This window comes from Tamandua tetradactyla, chromosome X, assembly GCF_023851605.1.
Source record: "Tamandua tetradactyla isolate mTamTet1 chromosome X, mTamTet1.pri, whole genome shotgun sequence".
NCBI classification, from domain to species: Eukaryota; Metazoa; Chordata; class Mammalia; order Pilosa; family Myrmecophagidae; genus Tamandua; species Tamandua tetradactyla.
Window position 1 is genome coordinate 17,526,090 of NC_135353.1, and position 22,169 is coordinate 17,548,258.

Below are 22,169 nucleotides of genomic sequence, written 5' to 3' on the forward strand. Positions count from 1 at the left end.
GACTGACACAATGCCAAAGAGGAAATACAGATGGCTCAAAAACATATGAAATGTTGCTCAACTTCAGTAGTGATTAGGGAAATGCGAATCAAAACCACAATGAGATATCATCTCACACCTACTAGAATAACCATTATCAAGAAAGAAAATCACAGGTGATATAGAGGAGGTGGAGAAAGGGGCACACATTAACTGATGTTGGGAATGTAGAATGGTGCAACTGCTCTGGAAGGCAGTTTGGCAGGTCCTCAGGAAGCTAAGTATAGAATTGCCATATGATCCAGAAATCTCATTATTAGATATATACTCAGAAGAACTAAAGGCAGAGACAAAGCAGACATTTGGACACCAATATTTATAGTGGCATTATTCATGATTGCCAGGAGATGGAAACAGCCCAAATGTCCATCAATGGAGAAGTGGATAAACAAACTGTAGTATATACATATGATGGAATATTAAGCAGCTGTAAGACAGAATAAATTCATGGCACATGTAACAATGTGGATGAACCTTGAGGACATTATGTTGAGTGAAATCAGCCAGAAATGAAAGGACAAATATTGTATGGTCTCACTAATAGCTAATACTAATGAGGAAATTTGAGAGTTAAATTAGCATAGATTATCAGGAGATACATCAAGGGATCAATGGAAGGGAGAACTGTGGTGTATACAGACAGTGGAATATTGAGTAGTTGCAAGAAGAAATGAAGTTGTTACACATGCAACTAGGTGAAATGGAAGGACAAATATATGATCCCACTAATATAAACTAGCTACAATGAGTAAACTCTAAGAATTAAAGTTGAAAACACATGTTATCAGGAGACAGAGAATAGAGTTGTGCAATCAAATATTAAGGAGTATAGAATGTTCAGTAATGTTGATTGTAAATGTTCCTAGATTGTAAGCTCTTACGGCAGTCACATCTATTCCAATATAGCAATTATTTCTAAATTCTGAGAAGCTGAGCTCTATGTAGATACCCTGGTAATTCCCTGGAACTTTGGTTGTCTATGTGATACCTGAGATATATAGAGATATGAATGAAGCTGATCTGGTTAGAACTAAGGTAAAGGATGATATTGACTGTATTTTAAAACTTCAACTTCTATGGGAGACCAAATGAAGAGATATTTATTTGGGACAAAATTTATATTTTATGTAACACACTATCTAACTTAACCTGCATGGTCATTTTATTCAAACAACATAATTGCAAGGAAACTTGAATAGGAAATGAGATTTTGTTATTTTGTACAGGTCAATTTAATACCCCAATACATCCCAGGGTAATTTGGGCAGAAAATTAAAAAAAAAGTATTTCAAAGTCCCCTTGAGGAACTGGGGAAAAATGTGAAAATATCAAATTTCCCCACCAAGGGAATTTCAGATATTCTCCCAAGCATTACTGACTCCCAATTTAAAAAGCCAAGCCCTCAATCTAAGGGTTTGCCCTTATGAAACTTGTTCCTGCAAAGGAGAAGCTAAGCCTACTCATAATTATGCCTAAGAGTCACCCCCTAGAGCACCTCTTTTGTTGTTCAGATGTGGCCACTCTCTCAAAGTCAACTCTGCAAATAAACTCACTACCCACCTTCCCTATGTGAGACATGACTCCTAGGGGTTTCAGTCTCTCTGGCAATGTGGCACATTACTCCCAGGGATAACCCTGGCCCCATCATTGTGGTATTGAGAAAGCCTTCTCTGACCAAAAGGGGAAAGAGAAATAAAACAAACTAGTGTTTCAGTGGCTAAGAGATTTCAAATAGAGTTAAGAGGTCATTCTGGAGGTTATTCTTTATGCATTATATAGATATTTCTTTTTGGTTTCTGGTGTATTGGAGTAGCTAGATCTGAAACTGTTGAGCTGATCAATAGCCTTGATTCTTGATGATAACTGTATAACCATATGGCTTTTGCAGTGTGATCACATGTTTGCGAAAACCTTGTGACTAACACTCCCTTTATCCACTGTATGGGCTGATGAGTAAGAAAATAAAGACAAAAATGTAAATAAATAATAGGAGGGATGAGGGATTTGAGATGTTTTGGGTATACTTTTTTATTTTTATTTTTGGAGTAATGGAAATACTCAACATTGATTGTAGTGATGAATGCACAACAATTTGATCATACCATGAGCCAGTGATTGTATATTTTGAATGATTATATGGTATGTGAACATATTTCAATAAAATTGCATTAAAAAAAATCAATACCTAGCACAATGTACCAATAAGATACTCAGCAAGAATTTATTGACTGATAATACATTTGTTTCCCAGTTATTTTTTAAAACTTTTTTATTGTATAGTATAATAAATATACAAAGCTAAGAAATAAAAAAGCAATACTTTTCAAAGCACTCTTCAACAAGTGGTTACGGGATAGGTCCCAGAGTTTGTCATGGCTACCATACGATCCTCTCATATTTTTCCTTCCAGCTGCTCCAGAAGAGGGGAGGCTAGAGAGCTTAAATATTTTTTTATCATCACATTCAACTTTTTTTCCTTCTTTTTTTGTGAAAAATAATGTATGGACAAAAAAGCTATAAAATTCTAAGCACAGCATCACAATTAGTTATAGAACATATTTCAGACTTTGGAATGGGTTACAATTTCACAATTTTAGGTTTTTACTTCTATGAGTCAGCATTCATATTCATCTTAAATCCTATCTTCTATGCATAACTCTACCATCACCTATGATCTTTCCCTGCCTCTCTTTAGGGTTGTTTGGGCTATGGCGAGTCTAATTTTTGATATTGGAAGGGTTTATGGGGTAAGGAGATGGAACTAGATGATGTTCTTGAGAGACTGGGCCCTCTCGGTTTGAGGACTAATCTGGATCAGGGACACATCTGGAGAATGCAGTCCTCCGGAAAAGTACTCTAGTGCGTGGAACACTTGTGGAATCCTATATACTGCCCTAGGTGTTCCTTAGGACTGGCTGGAATGGTCCTGGCTGGGGGTTGGCAGGTTATGATAGGTAGCAAGGTCTTGTGTAAGAGCAACCCCCAGAGTAGCCTCTCGACTCTATTTGAACTCTCTCTGCCACTGATACTTTGTTAGTTACACTTCTTTCCCCCTTTTTGGTCAGGATGGAATTGTTGATCCTATGGTGCCAGGTCTGGATTCATCCCTGGGAGTCACTGCCCACATTGCCAGGGAGACTTTCACCCCTAGATGTCATGCCCCACATAGGGGGGAGGGCAATGATTCCACTTGCAGACCTGGGCTTAGAGAGACTGAGGCCACATCTGAGCAACAACACAGGTTCTCCAGAAGTAACTCTTAGGCATGCCTATAGGTAGTCTAAGCTTCTCTGCTACCTACATAAGCTTTACAAGAGTAAGCCTCATGGTTGAGGGCATGGCCCATTGATTTGGGTGTCCCTAAAGTTTGACACAGTATCAGGGGATTCCCTGATGGTAAGGTTTAATAGTTCTATAGTCTTCCTCCCCTCCCTCAGGGGACTCTGCCAACTTTTTGATTATCTGCTTAATATACTCTAGGATGCTTCCAGGCATTACAATAATCTATACAGGATTAAAGGACATCTTTCTTATCCTGTGGTCCCTGTCCCGATTATTTTTTTAGTGTGGCCAATAAAAATAAGCAGTGTTATTTTCTATCTTAGTAAATACTTGAAGCAAAGAAAAAAGATGACTTATTTTTAAAGGTCACAAACAAATAAACCTGTTCTTTTCATTTTCTCTTCAAAACATTTAGAGGCATGATATATGCATGGGGCAGGGGTCCTGTAACGGGTTAAAAAATCCTATTTATTCTAAATGACAAGAGGTTAAATGACTGAATAAAACAGTAATTTAAATTAAAAAATGAAAAGATCCTACTCATTTGCGATGAGTCAACACCCACAGGAATGGATTAGCTTTAAGAGCCTGCTTTTCTGAGGGTACCTACAGCTTCAAACGACCACACCATACTATCTAATAGTTTCCCTAATGACTGCGTGGCCTGAGGAAAGATTACTGGGAGGAAGAAGTTGATCCAAGATTGCAAGAATTACAGTAGTTTCTAAATCAGTTTCATGTAGAAAAATTATGTCCAACTGAATCATAGCCTGGAACATCAGAAATCTTAATGGGCAGAAAGTCAGAAAACAGAAGTCACAATCGCGACCCTATCATTAATAATGTGTGTCTCTAAGCAAGTTTGGATATTTCTAGAACATGTGTTATTCTTCATGTAAAAGAAAAATAAAAGTCAGCAGACATTACCCCTCAGATGGTTGCCAACAGGATACGTCAAATAATAGATATGAAACAACTGAACACTGCTGTACAAATGTGTCTGATAAGCTTCAAAAAGCTTATTATGAAAATTACGAAAATCCTCATATGACATGAAAGACATTCTAGATCCTGATGTACAAAGAGTTACACTGAATTGGAATGACCAAATCTTTTACGGCCTACAGTTGATCAGTTTCAGGAATAGCCAGAAATCATCCCTACTTTTCCTATATAAAATACCCCCAGACACTGACACATACACATAAACTTTTTAAATGCTGCAGAGATGGGTTTAAAATTATGGAGAGATGTCTTTCTGAGATATAAAATCATATTAATCTTCTTTTGCTTTTCTTTCCTATAATTGTAGGAAATTGGTAAATAGAACATATATAGCACAAAGAGCAAAAGGCAAGAACCCAAGTTTGATCCCGGATCTGCAACTAAGCAGCTATGTGAGCTTGAGTACGATCCCTTTCCTCCTTCAGCCTCATTTTCCTCAAGTGAAAAACAAGAAGGGTGGTTTACATTATCTCTAAGCCCCTTCTTTGCTCTAAATACAATTTTGTGGACAATCCATATGCTTTCACTTCAACAGAATGGAATTACGACAGCACACATAACCTAAAATGACCACAAGGTGTCAGAATGTGCTCATCTAATGCCTACATAATCCTGAATTGATTCTGCTTATTTTGCATTCGACTAGAAGGTTAATTTTTGCATATTTCACACACTTTGAGAATTTTCAAAATATCTCTTTCAAAGGAGGTTCGACAAGTAATATCAATGTCGTTTATCCTGGAGATAACAGGGAGTCAACCAGAGAGTCTCTAGCAGCCCATATAAACTGTCATCTGCTATGGAACACTATATGCCCACTTCCTCCACTAAGTCTTTGCTTTTGCTATTTTTGCTTCTCAAATCCAAATTTTACCCATCATTCAAAAGTTAGCTCTACCTATTCACAGTAGTAATCAAAATAATAATCTGAAGAAATAAACCTAACAGGAAATGTGTAAGACTAACATGAAGGCAATTATAAAACTACTGAAGGAGATGAAACATTATGAGAATAAATGAAGAAATACACCATGTTCTAGAAAATTCAGTTCTCCAAAAATTAATTTTTTTGTTATAAAACTTGAAAAAAAAAATCAGTCTAATCCTTCATCCAGAAGAGAAAATGGGCAAGAATGACCCAGATTTTCTAGCATTTAGAAAATATTAAGGAAAAATGAGAGGACACACATGCTATAAAATATCATTATGTTTTGCATCATAAACTACATTATAAAGCATTATAAACTACACTGATTGAAACAAGGAAAGGGCATGGGACTAGGCAAATACATCAATGGACTAGAACAGAGTCCAGAAACAGATTCTGTATACACAGAAATTCAACAAATGATAAAGATTCCACTTAAAATAATTAATGATCGTGGGAACAACAACCCCTTCCTGACCAAAAGGGGTAAAAGAAATGTAACAAAATAAGGTATCAATGGCTAAGAGAGTTTAAATAGAGTCGAGAGGCTATTCTGGGAGCTACTCTTACACAAGCTTCAGCTATATGTTGCTAATTACCATGGTTTGCCAAACCCCAACCGACACCATTCCTGTTGACCCTAAAGAACACCTAGGGCTCTATCTGAGATTCTACAAAAATTTGATGCACTAAAAGTACTTTCCTGAAGCATACAACCTCCAGATTTTTCCTAGGCCAGATAAGTCCTGAAATGCAAAGGGGCCAGCCTCTCCAAGAACATCAACTAGTTCCATCCTCCTATCCCATATTGTTGACACCCCTTTTCAATATGAAAAAGTTAGAAAGGGCAGGGCCCAAATACCCCTAAAGATTAGGAGAAGGATCAAAGGAGAAGGAGGAGTTATAACAGAGGAGATAGGATTTAACAAACGAGTATGACTATGTATCAATATACCGATATTCTTTTGGTCTCCAGCACTTGGAGCAGCTAGAGGGAAAAATTCTGAAATTGTGGAACAGCAACCTACACCAAACCAAACTACACCAAACTTTGAAATCTATTCTATAACTACTTGTTTCAATGTACTTCGAAATTTATTGCTTTTGTGTACATGTTATATTTTACAATAAAAAATTAAAAAAAAAAATACCTGCAAAGGTTCTCATAGCCTGGAGAAAATACTGATCTATTAAACTTCCCCACCTGGGAAATTCATGATACTCTCTCAATATTAGGGACTCCCAAGTTAATAGGCCAAGTCCTCAATCTTGAAGCTTGCTCTTGTGAAACTTATTTCTGTAACAGAGAATCTAAGCCTACATATAATTATGCCTAAGAATCACTTCCAGAGAAACTCTTTTACTACTCAATCATAGCCTTTCTCTCCCTAAGCCCACCTCTGCAAATAAACTCATTACCCTCCCCTGTACGTGGGACATGACTTCCAGGGGGTGTTTTCCTGGCAAGGTGGGACATGACTTCTGGGGATGAGGCTGGCCCTGGCATCATGGGATTGACAATGCCCTCTTTACCAAAAGGGGAAAAAATGTAACAAATAAAATTTTCAATGTCTAAGAGATTTCAAATAGAGTTGAGAGGCTATTCTGGAGATTACTCTTATGGAAGCTTCAGCTAGATATTGCAAATTGCCACAGTATGCCAAACTTCAACAAACAGTATTCCTGAAAACCCTAAAGAATACCCAGGACTCTATCTGATATTCTATCAAAATTTTACTCATTAAGTTTATTTTTCAGAAACCTAAATCCTCCAAATTCTTCCTATGCCAAATAAGCCCTGAAACCCGAGGTACTAGTCTCTCCAAGAACATCAACCTGTTAGATCCCCTACTTTATAATGTTGACACTCCTTTTCAACAGGAAGAAGTTAGAGTAGACATTTCTCAAAATATCCCTAAAGATCTGGAGAAGGATCAAATGAGAGAGAGAGGAGTTGTAACACAGAAGATGGGATTTAACAACTGAGTATGACTACTTCATCATTATATTGATATTGCTTTTTAGTCTCCAGTGTCTTGGAGCAGCTAGAAGGAAAAACCTAAGATGTGGAACTGTATCTCATACCATACTTCAAAATTTGCTCTATCACTACATGTTAAAATGTATTGTGAAATTTTTCACTTTTCTGCATTTATGTTATATTTCACAATAAAAAATATTTTAGAAAATAAGTGATGAAAGGATTCAGTAATTAGTGATTGGAGAATCAATTTTATTTGGAAATATAAAATTAAGTGAAATCTTAACTGCATGCCATAATGAATTAAGGCTGATGAATAAGCACTGAATATGTATTAGCAGTATAACAGAAACTCAATAAATATTTAGTAACAAGTGAAGATTTTTTATTGGATGGAGAAAATACAGAACTGGAGAACAACTCACTTTTCCAAATTACTCAATGTATAACTGAACCAGAAAGGGGATCCAAATTCTCTAAGTAGTAGCTCAGTTCTTTTTCCTGTAGATTCTCAGTTCTTTAAATCTTACAAGACTATTTTAGCACTGATAGTTTTCATTGACTACCACATGATACGAATGTTCGTTCATTAAGAAACTTTATTGATTAAGTTGCTCCTATAAATTCAGTAATGTCTTACAGTCAAGGTATATATAATTAAGCATAACAGTATTTAATACATTTTTAAATGGCAGTGTGTATATTCCTGAGATATCATTACTCAGTCCGCAGTAAATGCTTGGTGCAGCCCCTTGTGTAGTGGGACAGTTAATTTCACCCATCAACTTGGCTAGGTGATGGTGTTCAGTTGCTTAGTCAAGCAAGCGCTGTGCCTGATTGTCACAGTGAGGGTATTTTGTGGATTTAAATCATTAGTTGGTTGAATCAGCATCTGTGACTAGTTACATCTATAATCAACAGAGGAGACTGCCTTCAGCAATGAGAGAAGTCTCATCCAATCAGGTGAAGGCCTTAAAGGGAGAACTGATGTTCTCATCAATCAAAATGAAGAGTTTCTATCTTGGCATCAGCCAGCCAGCTTCTCCTGGGGAACTCTTCATCACCTTCATCAGAGCTCCCAACTTGCAGCTTCTCCTGGCAAATTCAACATCACCAACTTATGGCTTGCCCTATGGAATTTGGACTTACCAATCCCCAGAGTAGCATGAGCCAATTTATTTAATAAATAAATAAATAAATAAATAAATAAATATATATATATATATATACATATAATCAGTTCTGTTTCTCTGGAGAATCCTAATACATGTAAGAACCACTTAAATATGGGCAATGTTCCAGCTTGTTAACCCAAAGAAAGCACACAGCCAGCAGAATCAAAAGACTGATTGCAACCTGTCAAGTAACAACTACCTGAGAGTTTACAGACCTACTCCACCTCTGTAGAGAAATGTTAATCCTATGGGGAAGGAGGAAGCTGAGAGTCATTTGGGAAAGGGAGCTACATCTTTCAGGCCAAAATACTATGGCGCCAGCATGACATATGGCATTTTCTCACAGCATCAGCAGTGTAATTTACTCTAATGATCATAAGATTCATTTCTCGTAGAATAAGTAAGTCTTTTAGCTTCACTTCAGGAAAAGATGGATGTAAACCTGAAAGAGACATGATCTGGTTCCTCAGGCTTTGTACAGTTAGCAGCAAGGGGAGACATGGTGGTGGCTAGCAAGAAGAAACAAGGAAAGGATGAAAGGTATGTGCCAGGAATTTGGGCACAGGAATTGGAAAATGGTAAAGGAAAATGGGAATGGGATGGAAATTCAAGGTAAAGAGATGGTGTTAGCATGTGATAGGCATTGCATGAGGATTTCTTACTTCAGAAAATTTTCCAGAGCTAATTGCATTTTGAGGATTTTGAAGTATTGGCTTTGACTCTTATCATGTCACTTACTTCCCATACCTGTTTCCTCATCATGAGTTATTTGAGAGACCCCTGTAGATGGAGAGTGCTACACAAAAAGAAGGGACAGCTGTGATGCAAGCCATTTGCCCAATCTGGCTCATGTAGAAACAGGAAACAGAGATACATCTATCCTCACCCTACTCTGGGAGAATGCTTGAGCAACCAAGAAAATTAACAACCTTTCTCAGCTCTGCTGTTTAGTATTTAGAAGTTGGAGGATGTCTACACAATGGCTACTAAAGACCTCATCCACAAACCTGTCCTGATATTTCATCACCCCAACTTATGGTTACTTCTGAGGTTCGCAGGCAGACTACAATCAGAAAAACTTCATGTTTTTCTTAAATCCTGTTGGAGGATTTAAGAGAGAAAGGGCGATAACAATCCCTGAGATCCTAAATATACAGAAACTCACCTTTGAACTCTGTCAAATGGAAATCACCCAAACTCACCCAGATACTTTGTACCTCTCTACCCCAAACCACTCCCATGATTTGTTATAGCATTTCCAACCCTTTTCTTTGAGTCTTACTATTACTTGGAAGACCGTTTCATCATAAGACCATCCCAACACAGATATTATCTTGAACCAAATTAAAAACAAGGGGAGGGGGTCCAGGTGGGAAATTTTCTGATTAAGACTTCGAAAAAAAAATGCAACAGCATAGCATAGCATGTGTGAACATCCCTCGCCCCAGATTTTGAATTTTATTTGTGAAAGGTGCATGAGCTTGACTCTTGGATGAGATAAACAAAGACTGTGTCCTTCTGGGACTGTCTACATGTACTGGCTACCCGAAGAGCACCTTTTCATTGCCAGTTGCTCCAAGTTGTGATCAGCTTCTCAACAGAATGAGACTCTCTATGGTGCCTCAAAACCACCCTCTACTGTAAGAAAAGCCACCACTGCCTTTTAAAATAGACAGCAGAGGTCAGCAAAGCCCAGACCACTCATCTACTCCTGGGAAGCCTTACAGACCCTGACTTGCGTATTGCAAATTTCAGGTCCATTAGCAGCCAAAACTCCCTTATAAGGATCCACAAGATAATTGAGGGACAGTTTCTCCTAGATATAAAGGGTGAACAGTAATCGTTTCAGTGTTGGTATAATGAGGACAAACAAAGCCATAGCTCTGGTGATTATGCTGTAAACACAAACACCACAACAGACTTCAGGAGACTATTTTCAAATGAATAGACTCCTCTCGGAATTGGTCAGGAGCAGGTGATATAATATACAAATAAACACAAAGCATATATATGATAGGTATCGCAGTTGAATAAGAAGAGTGCAATTAAGGAAAGCCATTTAAAACTATAATTGATAATTTTTAAGTAAATATACCCTTGTAACCGATTGCAGATGGTAAACCCACTATACCGCTGACCCCTGGGCACGAAGACGAAATAAACAGGAGGTGCATTACATGCTATTAATTATTTTCACTGCTACAGTTGTTTGTTATATAATATGGGTCGAGGGGTGAGCCTGAAGCTTCTCCTAATATATTAGTAAATAAATTTGAACAGATTTTAATTTGCTAATGGAAAGGTCTAGGCCAGTTGCAAATAAGAGAGAGGCTACTTTGTCTCCCTCATTAGCATGCAACAAAGCTTATCCTTCCCATTCATACAAAATGTTACATTTCCATAAAACATAGTGTAATTTGTCAGAAAAAAACTCTATAAACTATATTAGAATAAAGATAGATTTGTATCATGTGGTCATCCTCTTCATGGAGTCTTTATGATAATTGCATGTCTAACACCTGCCTCCAAACACCTGCCAAATAATACCAGTCTGAATCTTTGTGGCATGTAAAAATGACAAGGAATAAAGTACCTATTGTTCTAACTCTTATTTATGTGTCTATACTTAGAGCTATAACCTTTGTAATTGTTCATGAGTATGTACCAGGTATTTTGTCTGTTTGATTTTGGTTTAGTTTTGTTTAGTTTTTTATGGGAGGCTTTGCCTGCTTGGCAATTTTAAATAGTTTACATTACGGATTTATGATGTTTTCTGAAAGCTGACAAAACAAATTATCACCTACTAGGTGAGGAAAGCCCTCACATGAAGTTGTGCATGGCAAACAATTTAATCTAGTTATAGTTCTGACTTTTCAGTGCCTCCTCTCTCTCCCAAATAAGGATGAGCCAAAATCTAAAGTTTGCAACTTTGGAAGTGAATTTTAATTTTCCATTCCCACCTTCATTCTTACCTCCCACCACTTCTCCCACCACCACCTCAAGCCCAGGGAGACTGGAAGGGTCCCTACCTCCTAGAAGTGACAAGTAACCGCACTTCCCTCCCCCCTCCTCCTCCCAGGCAGAGCCCCAGTCCCTGAAACTGTACTTCAATGAGGTGGGAACTTTGCCATTGTTATCCAAGTATTATTTGGGCTTCCCTAGAGTTGCAGCCCTCTTTGGGGCAAGTAATTCTCTGATGACCTACAGTGCTGGGCAAGTCCACTCAGATGTTGTCAAGGCAAAGAAAGCCAGTGAGAGTAGCTGTCTCTCCAGTTGAGCTCTGGAGGCTCAGGAAGAGATGTCCCATACAATAAACAGAAGGCCTGGCAGAGCCAAAGAGTAAAAGTCTATTTCTATTAACAGATCAATGTAACTGGACCTGTGAGGGGAATCTTCTATCTGCCAGGATTGTAAGAGTGGGGTCCAACATTCACCATCAAGGGGAGACAGCTCCCTGAAAAGAGCATGTGAATGAAATTCGACACCAGGAAAACTAAAACAAATATAAGGAAATCTGGTTTTATGAAATCTAATAATTTAAGGAGTTAAATTGGCAGGAAATCTCATAAGGCTTCTCTCAAGCTTTACATCTCACATTTATATGGACGGTTCAAATCTTCCTTTCTGGTCCTGAGCTTTCAGAAAACAAGTAACATTGATTTGGTTACTGTAGTAACTAAAGTAATTAGTGTTCTGTAGTTTTAGAAAATGTTTCAAAGCTTATTACTGGATTAGATGATCATAATAGCTCTCCAAATTGGTAAAGATCAGAGAGGGCTAGTGTTCTAATTTTTCAAGCTGCCAGAATGTGATATACCAGAAACAGAATGATTCTTAAAAAGGTGAATTTATTAAGTTGCAAGTTTACATATTCTAAGGCCGTGAAAATGTTCAAATTAAAACAATGCTATAGAAATGTCCAATCTAACACATCCAGGAAAAGGTACCCTAGTTCAAGAAGGCCAATGATGTTCAGAGTTTCTCTTTCAGCTGGAAAGGCACATGGTGAGATGTCCTAGCTTTCTCTTCAATGGCTTCCCCGGGGCTCTGTCCATTCTGGTGGCTCTATCGGTTCTGGTGGCTGTAAAATTTTTTCCAAAATGGGTCCCTTTTAAAGGGCTCCAGTAAGCAACCCTACCTGGAACAGGGGGAGACACATCTCCATGGAAACCATTTAATCAAAAGTTACCATCCACAACTGGGTGGGTCACATCTCCTTGGATAATAACAAAACTCCCACCCAGCAATGCTGAATGAGAATTAAAGGACATGGCTTTTCTGGGGTACACAACAGATTCAAACCGGCACAGCTAGTAATTTGTTTCAAGTCACACAGCAGGCACTCAGGTACAGGCCCAGTTGACTACCAAGTCCAAGGTCTTCCCACAACTCCATGCTGCTTTCCCACAACATGATGAAGTATCTTCTATTTCCAAGAGCTGAGAGCTCTGCCACAGTCCATACCCCATGGCCATGGGAGTAGCCTATGAGAGTGCAGGTTGACATTCACCCAACATACTCCCAGCATTGTCCTGACACCTTCCTCCCTTTTATCCTGATCCTTAAGGAGTCTTGGCCCAGGAACAATTTCCTACCCCCATCTCAACTCTCGCTCTCTCCCTGCAGGGTAACAAACACTTTCTCCCAGCAAGCAGTAGGCATTTTTGCAGATGGGGTGGGAAGAGGCACTAATGTTCACCACAGGACTCAGTTTGGGCAACTATCCCACTAACTGCCTCACCTTTCAGGGGTTGAAGCTGCTTAGGGCATGGCCCACCATCCTCTGGAATTGCTGGATAAGAAGCTGAAGTGAATTAAATTTAATTCCCAACATGGATGGCACAGCAGATTGGCAAGATCCCATGCTTTTCCACCAAAGTAAACAACCCCATAGCTCTTTCACAAATTGAAGAGGAAGAGAATCAGAACTTTAGTCTCTGTCTAAAATCTCCTAAAGGCATGTGGGACTTCTGGACAAGCCACCTCACCACATCAGTCGAGTGAGTTTTAAGTGGTCTAATAAGGGGCAAACCCATGATGAACCAAAATTTGAAGTGGGGGGGGGGTAAAAAAAAGAAAGAAAATGAAGAAGACAATGACTATGCTATTTAATAATTGTATAAGAAACAGAAAATTAAATAGGGCCAGGGAACAAAATGCTGCTGTACTCAACAAGCCCAGGGCCCATTCATCTCTAAGTACCTCTTCTTTTTTGCCTGTTATTTCATGCAAAAATAGAGGACTTTATTTTTTAATACTCTCAATCAACACCTTTATGGAACACCAATGTCTTCATATTGAATGAGTACAATCTCCTTTTAAAAAGAAATAATTGCAAGCAGCAATAGCAGAAGATACCTCTGTTTGTAGTACTGGAATCTCCTCAGCTGCAGTCCCTTCTCTATTGTAAATTGCCACTCACATCATTTCATGTTAAAATATCACAAAGAAATACCTCCCCAGTCAGCTTGGTCTGCCAGCTCGGCTCCCAAAGCTGCCTTCCTGTCTGTAATACAGACTCTAGTTTAATAATTTTGATATTTGCATCTTTGGGGCAGTACTTTTCCATTTTATTCAGTGCAGTACTTTGGCAACCAGACCTAAAAAATGGTGGGAAAAAGCAAATGTATTAATTTTTCCCCATTTCCAACCTTTTACTCTCTTTTGTAATGCCAAAAAAACACACACAGGGTGGGCCATGGTGGCTCAGCAGGCAGAGTTCTAGCCTGCCATGCCGGAGACCCGGGTTTGTTTCCTGGTGCCTGCCCATGTGAAAAAACACACACACCCCTATTTGGAAACTGGGAGAAATGAAAAAGCATCTAAGGACAGTCATTTTAATAACAACAATGCTTCAAGGATTTTTCAGACATATGTCAAAGTCAGGCATTTCTTAATTCCAAATACCATCCCTCTTTTTTGCGTGTGGTAGGGAACATAACCAAAATAAACCAATATAAACACTAGTACCCTGGGTTTTCAAGTACTACTTATACAGGGAGCTTGAAAATACCAAATTTCTGCTAACTGGCCATTTTTCCTAGGAAAGCAGCCATTATTTTGAGCCGTCTTGTTATTCCCATTATACAACTCAAAAACCAAGATAAAGCTAGGAAAGGCACTGAATTCTGAGCCCATAGCTGAGTTGATTACATAGCTTTTATAGTACAGAAGAAGCAAAGTTGATCTTTACAAAGAGAAATCCAGATCACAACGCTCAACTAGGGAAGTAAACAAGCCTTTAAACCCAATAATTGACATGAATAGGAGACATCCCCCCATCCCTACACCAGCTTAGATAGTTGCCTCAACTCTCCACCTCACTTTCAATGCAAAGATCAAATCTGTATAACCATTTTAATAACCAGCACTTATAAAGTTTTAAGTCTCCAATCCACTGTTTGCCTTTAAAAATAAATGCATAGGGGGTGCAAGGGTAGTTCTCACTTGCCATGCAGGAGACAGGGGTTTGATTCCCAGTCCATGTACTTCCCAAAAAACAAACAAACAAGCCAAACAAACAATAAAAAAAATAAGTAAAACAAAAAATTCCACAAATTGTGCTCAGTAACAGGATACTCACATGGAAAAATAATGACGTGTTGACCCTTCCATACAGCATATAATATATATATGGATAAATTTAAGTCTTTGATTATATCCCTTTCAAGGGTTCTTTGGAAATCGAAGAAAACCTGCTGTCTGGAAAGAAAACTAAGGTGTAAATGATCAATTTGACCTCTTGATTGGTGGTTTCCAATAAGCAAAGTCTAAAAGAATTGTAAAAAAAATGAAAGGTAGTCAAAACGAAAGCCAAATGGATTTTTTATAGTATGCTTAAACTTACAATTCAGTAATGTATATATATAAAAAAGAGTAGGTTATTTATTCTTAAAGGTACCCCACCTACTATACTACTACATTCAAGCTGCTTTTATTGGGGGGAAAGAAAAAAGCTTGGAAAGATCTATTACTGGAACAAATACAAGGATAAACCTTCTTGAAGCTGCTTTATTAAAACATAATTGTGCCCGTTTTCAATTCAAATGTTATCTGCCATTTAAATCAGGAAGGGGCATATTTGCTAACTGTCTTTCCCAATCTAATATCTGCCAAAGAAGGAAATTCACAGATATCAGTGGCATGGACAAAACCACCAAGGAAAATCCAATGCTGCTTCTATTTTACTGTAGGATGTCAGAATTGTGGGTCTTTCACAATTACCACACGCTAGCAGTTCTGCCACCTGTTATCTCCCCCTGTTGCCCAGTGCCCAGCATTCCACAATTAAGAATCCTTGACCTAGGCAAAGACCATCTCCATGGAGATGCCTTCTATAGATCTTTTTAAAATTCAGCCAAAAAAAAGATAGATTTCAAAGGAAGTCCAAATTGTTCAAACAAAAGAAATTTAAAATAAAACAGTATTTATTCATAATATTAACACCCCATTAATAGCTAAAATTGATAACACTGGTTAACATCTATTGGACAATTAATCTGGGCCAGGGTTCACATATACCAAGTCATTTGATCCTCAAAACAACACTATGAGGTTTTTTCCCCCTTAATACATAATATTATCATTCCGCTGATGACAGATGAAGAATCTGAAAGACTAAGAAGTCAAGAACTTGCCATAATTACAAAGCCATTAAGCAGCAGATCCTGGATTTAATCCCAGAAAGTCCAGCTCCACAGCCCTTTCTCCTAAGCACTATAAAATACTTCCCCCAAAGTACATAAGTACTCTGCCATGAGAAAAATCAAATTTGTCTTCCTAAGTGCACCTTAGGCTGATTATCAATTAATCCTGTTCAGTAACTGAGCCCATTATTAAACACAGGTAACATATTTGAAGAAGGTGCAGTTCAAATCTCTTCTCTTCCAAAGACCTCAGTACTATTGTTATACGTTCCAAAGGACCCTGCCAGCTATCTCATTAAAACAAATCATCTGAGGTAAGTCTCCTCAAACTCCTATGCTTGCACCTTGAAAAATCACCTTATAATCCCCCCCCATTCTTCCTGCAATCTCAAAGGAAGTAGTGTCCATCTCTTTTCAAATTAACACCCCCACCTCTTACTCCCATTCTCACTTGTACTCTCTAGAACACTGCTCTACAATTATCTCCCTCTCTCAATTGTATATTCTTTGTTTTGTTTTATTCAGAAATATCTTAAGCATAGGGAAAAATATAGATAATAATATGAGATAAATCCTCACATTCACTGTGTCTCCTGTCACCTGTTCACAATGGAATATTTATTTGTGTATTTTATAACTGTGAATTGTGAATTCATCTTTAGTGAAATACTGTCTCTGGGAACACTATGCAACCTGGGTGGAAGGAGTGTTTCTCCAGGAAAGATGTGACTCTGCTGAATGCCAAGAGGTTTCATCAAATTAATCCCTCAGTTTGAGGTTTTCCAGACCACAGTCCCTAAACCCATGAGATGCACAGGGGGGAGTTCTTCTCTTTTCCTTCTCTGACTAGAGGAAAACCTAAAACAGAAAAGTATTCTTGTAATATCTCTAGGTCACTGGCAGATTTTTTTTCTAGTTTAGGACTAACAAAGACTCTGGATTTATAGGGGTCTCATTTTCAAATCCCCACCTAAAAAGAGCTCAAGGCCTGTGTTGTCCTTTACTGTAGCTTAAAACCAAGTCCCTAACAAGCTGTCACAGACCCTCCCCTGGGAAAGCTCCCTGCTGCGCTGGTTTGAAACTGTTATGTACCCTAGAAAGGCCAGGTTCTTTTAATCCAATCTCGTGGGGGCAGACCTATTGTTGGGTGGGACCTTTGATTAGGTTGTTTGAATGAAGATATAACCCTGCCCATTCCAGGTTGGTCTTCATCCTTTACTGGACTCCTTTAAGAGAGCTCATGGAGAGAGAGAGCTCAGAGAGAAAACACCCCAAAGAAAAAGTAAGAAGTACTCACAGGAACTGAGAGAGCATTTGAAACCAGAAGCCAGAAGAGAAGAAAAGCAGATGTCACCATGTGCTTTCCCATGTAACAGAGAAACCTCAGATGCCAGCTGCCTTTTTTTCTGAGAAGGTATCCTCTTGTTGGTGTCTTAATTTAGACATTTTTATGGCCTAAGTGAAATGTAACTTAATACATCTCCTTTGTAAAAGCCAACCCACTTCTGGTATATTGCATTTCGGCAGCTTTAGCAAACCAAAACACCTGCTTTCCACTCTATTTTCAGTACTTTCTTGGTTTTGAGGCCCTGGTTATTTCTCCAAGTCCTTGAAAGCCCAGCCATACATTTACAAGGGTGTTTGTTATATTTTATATACTGTTTTAGATGTTTTATACTCAAATGATTTTCAGTTTTTTCCACCACCCACTTTGCCATACTCAGAACAATGAATTGCTTTATAGTATCCTCCTATCTTCCGGCTTCATTTCTTTTTACTTACAAATTTTCTGATTTATCTTATCTTATAATATCCCTTGGTTCTACTACACCCCCTTCAAATTTTAAGCCTACTTGCATCTCACCATCAAATATCTGAAAAGAGACCATACTTACTGTTCTGACTTCCCAAACTCTTAGATTTGGCTTCTGTACTCATTCCCCTATTCTCCATTACTAAATTAACTCCAAGCCCTTTTCCTCCATCCCCACCATCCTCTTTATATCTTTTAACATCACTGACCTTGTCAATATTCTAGAAATTCTTCTCTTGGTATCCCTGACACTTTTCTTTCATAGTTTGACCTGTAGTTTCCTGATTCTCTTCCTACCTCTCTGACTGATCTCCCACCCTCTGTTCTATTGGTTCTTAATCACTCTCCTTCCTTCTGCTAAATAATAACAATAGCTAACAATAATTGGGCACTTACTATGTGCCAATCATTGTACACATATACATATGCATACACTCATTTAATTCGCATAACAACTCTATGAGACAAGTGTTGTTATTATCCACTTTCATAGATAATGAAATGGAAGCACAGAGAGTTTCAGAAACTTGCACAAGAGAACAGTGACAAGCAATATCAAGATATCTGGCTGCAGAGGTCAAGCTCATAACCAATACAATACCTTGCTTCTTCAAATATATTTTTTAACCTAGATAGTGACTTGGACATTTGTCTTATTTGCTATGCTGTTAATCCTTGATTAATATGAGGCTCTGTCCTTGAAAAAGGCAGCATGCTACTACAAAAGCATAAGTCAAAAGTAATTATCCCATAAAAAAACAGTACAGGAAAAGATAGGATGATCTACATTATCCTAACTCAGTAGATAACAAACATTTTGATTTTAGGACCACTTTACTCTCTTAAAAGTTATTGGACTCCTCCAAAGAGTTTCTTGTCCATTAGGGTAATAGTTATCAATATTTTCCATGTTAGAAATTAAAACTAATACATTTAAAATATTTATTTATTCATTTGAAACTCATGACAAACAACATTGTGTATTTACATAAATAACATATTTTTATAAAAATAACTGTTTTCCTAAACAAAAATAAATAGAAGAGTGGTAGAGCTTGCAAATCTCTTTAATAAACTTAACAGAAGACAGAAGGATTCTCATATATTATTCTGCATTCAATGTGTTGCAAAACATTTGTTGGTGGAAGTATTTTGAAGAAAATCCAGCCTCAGACAGATATGTAGTTGAAAAAGGGAAGAGGATTTTAATACCTTTTTCATACAACTGTGGATATTCTTCTTTGATACTACACCAAAACTCAACAAGGGGTGGTTTCTTAAAGGTTAGCTGCAATATGGACTCTAAGGCTAAATAAGTGAACTTTTTCATACCCTGCTACATTAAAATCCATTGGTCTGATTTCTGGTCTGAATATAGACACATTTCTCCTTATACCCCCCGGCTAAGTACAACTATAAACCCAGAAAATAAGGCTAGAGACAAAGGAGAACCCTGAAAAGTGCAAAGAGGTAGGTAAACTGATTACTGACCCCAGGACTGGAGGAACACCAAAGTGACAAGTGTGTTACTACCCTTTATCTTGCACAATAACGTGACCCTGACCTGACATTTTTTGATCCCCAACCTAGCAAAGGAAGGAGGCCCAGGTAGATACATTTCTGCCCCAGATCAAATAGGATATCTCTGACAACAGCACGTGTCAGAGTATGGTAGTTTGCAGGTGTATGTACCCCAGAAAAACATGTTCTTATATCTAATCCTTTCCTGTGGGTGTAAACCCATTGTAAGTAGGACCTTCTAATGAGACTATTTCAGTTAGGGTATGAACTCCCTCACTCAGGATGAGTCTTAATCCTCTTTCTAGAGTCCTTTATAAACAAATGGAATGGAGAGAGAAAAAGAGAGAGAGAGAGAGAGAGAGAATGCCATAGGAGCAAGAAACTGAAATCAATGAAACCTGGAAGAGAAGGGTGAGACCAGCAAACACCACCATGTGTCTTGCCATGTGGCAGTAGGACCAAGCATTGCCTTGATGATGTTTTGATTTGGACATTTTCCTGCATTCTAAGTATAAGTGAATGCATTCCCATTGTTTAAGGCATATCCATTTCATGGCACTGCTTTAAGCAGCCTGGGAAACTAAAATATCAGGTGAGCCAGTGGCATTGGGAAGGGGAATCAACTGGAAGCCCCACTAACCATAAACACCAAAGAAAGTGTTCTCCGTCCCTGACAGTTCTGAGACTCTTCTTCCCCATTAAAAAATACCTGGAGGCTGGGTAGCACTGGAAAGGGGCCCCCTACTACCACAAGCAGTCCTGCCCAGAAGTCTTTTGCCCCCACAGACCTAAAACTCCCTCCCCCCTCTCAGAAACACTGGGGAGCCAGGTAGCACAGACGAGGAGGATCTTGCCATAAGAGCCTGATTGTCAGAAGCACTCTCTGTCCCTCACAAGAAGTGTCCAGTCTGGGAAGGACTCTTCTTCCCCATGGGGTCAAAGAATCCCTTCCACCACCTAGAGACTATAGGTAGCTAGGAAACACTGACAAAGGAGATCCTACCACAACCAGCTGCCCGGCATGAGAAGTACTCTTCATCCCCATATGCTGGATACTACCTCATCCTAACTACAGGTACAAGGTGGTCCAGCCTAGGGAAACTCTTTCTGACCACTTAGCACAGCAGGGAACCAGTGGAAGCCCCTGTGGTACCAGATAAACCAAGAAGTCTGAGAAGACTCTAAAATTAAATTGTCATTGCCTCCATAGTGCACAAAAGTATACCAGGACCTGGATGCTAAACCTATAGATAGGACATGTATCTGATAAAATAAAATATTTCAATAGGACCCAAACATAGTAGCCAAAATGTCCAGGTTACAATAAAAAAATCACCATCTTACCAGGAACAAGGAAAATCCTAACTTGCATGAAAAAAAAGATGATCAACAGGTGCCAACACCAAGATGAATCAGTTGTTAGAATTGTCTGACAAGCATTTTGAAGTGGTCATCATAAAAATGCTTCAACAAGAAATTACAAATTATTCTGAAACAAGTAGAAATGTAGAAATATCAATAAAAACTTAAAAATCGTAAAAAAGAAATTATAGAACTGAAAAAATACAATAGTAGAAATTTAAAAATAAAAACTCAATGGAGGGCGGGCCACGGTTGCTCAATAGGCAAGAATGCTTGGCTGCCATGCCAGAGGACCCCGGTTCGATTCCCGGTGCCTGCCCATGTTAAAAAAAATAAAAACTCAATGGAAAGTCTCAATAGTAGAATGGAATTGGAGAAAATAGAATCAGTGAAGTTGAGGACAGATCAATCAAATTTATGCAGTCTGAACAACAGAGAAAAAAGAGACTGAAAAAAAATTAAAGTCTCAAAAATGTGGGAAAATATCAAATGTACCAACAACCATGTCATTGGAGTGCTAAAACGAGAAGAGAAGGATATAGGGACTGAAAGAATATTTGAAGAAATAGTGGCTGAAAACTTCCAAGATTTGGCAAAAGAAATAAACCTACAGAGCAAGAAGATAAATGACCTAAATAGAATAAGCCCAAAGAAATCCACACCAAGACCCTTGATAATTCAAATTTTGAAAACTAAAGACAAAGATAAAAATCTGAAAATAGTCCCAAATGACACATTATCTACAGGGGAAAGATGATTAAAGTAATGTGGATTACTCGTCTGATAACATGGAGACCAGAAGCAAGTAGAACAACAATTTCCCAATGCTGAAAGAAAAGAACTGTCAGCAGCAAATTCTATATCCGGGAAAAATATGCTTCAGGGATGAAGGAGAAATAAAGAAATTCTCAGATAACGAAAATCTAAAAGAATTTGTTTCCATCTGGCCTACCCTTAAAAATTGGCTAAACAAAAATCTTCAAATGTAAAGGGAACAACAAATAGCATACAGAAGGAAGAAAGAACAAGAGAAAGAGCAGAAACATGGGTACATACGATAGTTTATCCTTTCTTTCATTACTTTTAAAAATCACATTTGATGATAGACATAAACATCTTAACACCATCTAGTACTCAAGACTGAATATTTGAAAGTGGATAAGGGAAAAGGACCTAAGTGGAAGTAAGTTTTCCATACTTCACTCAAAGTGATAAAATTGGTAATAGTACTGCTATTACCCACAGAAAAAAGCCTCACAGTTTTTCCACTTTAAAAAAATGATACCAGTAGACTGTGATAATCACATAGGTATGTTGAACTCTCTAGAATGACCATTATTAAAATTAAAGAAAGTGATGCAATCAAAAACAGTGTAAATAAATCAAGATGGAACCCCCCCCCAAAAGTTTAAGAAAT

General features: G+C 38.1%; 1 pseudogene; it reads left to right on the top strand.

Moving 5' to 3' along the window:
- The first annotated feature begins 8,909 nt into the window (after positions 1 to 8,909).
- Positions 8,910 to 22,169, top strand: part of LOC143671695 (thiopurine S-methyltransferase pseudogene) — a 71,932-nt pseudogene continuing 58,672 nt past the window's right edge.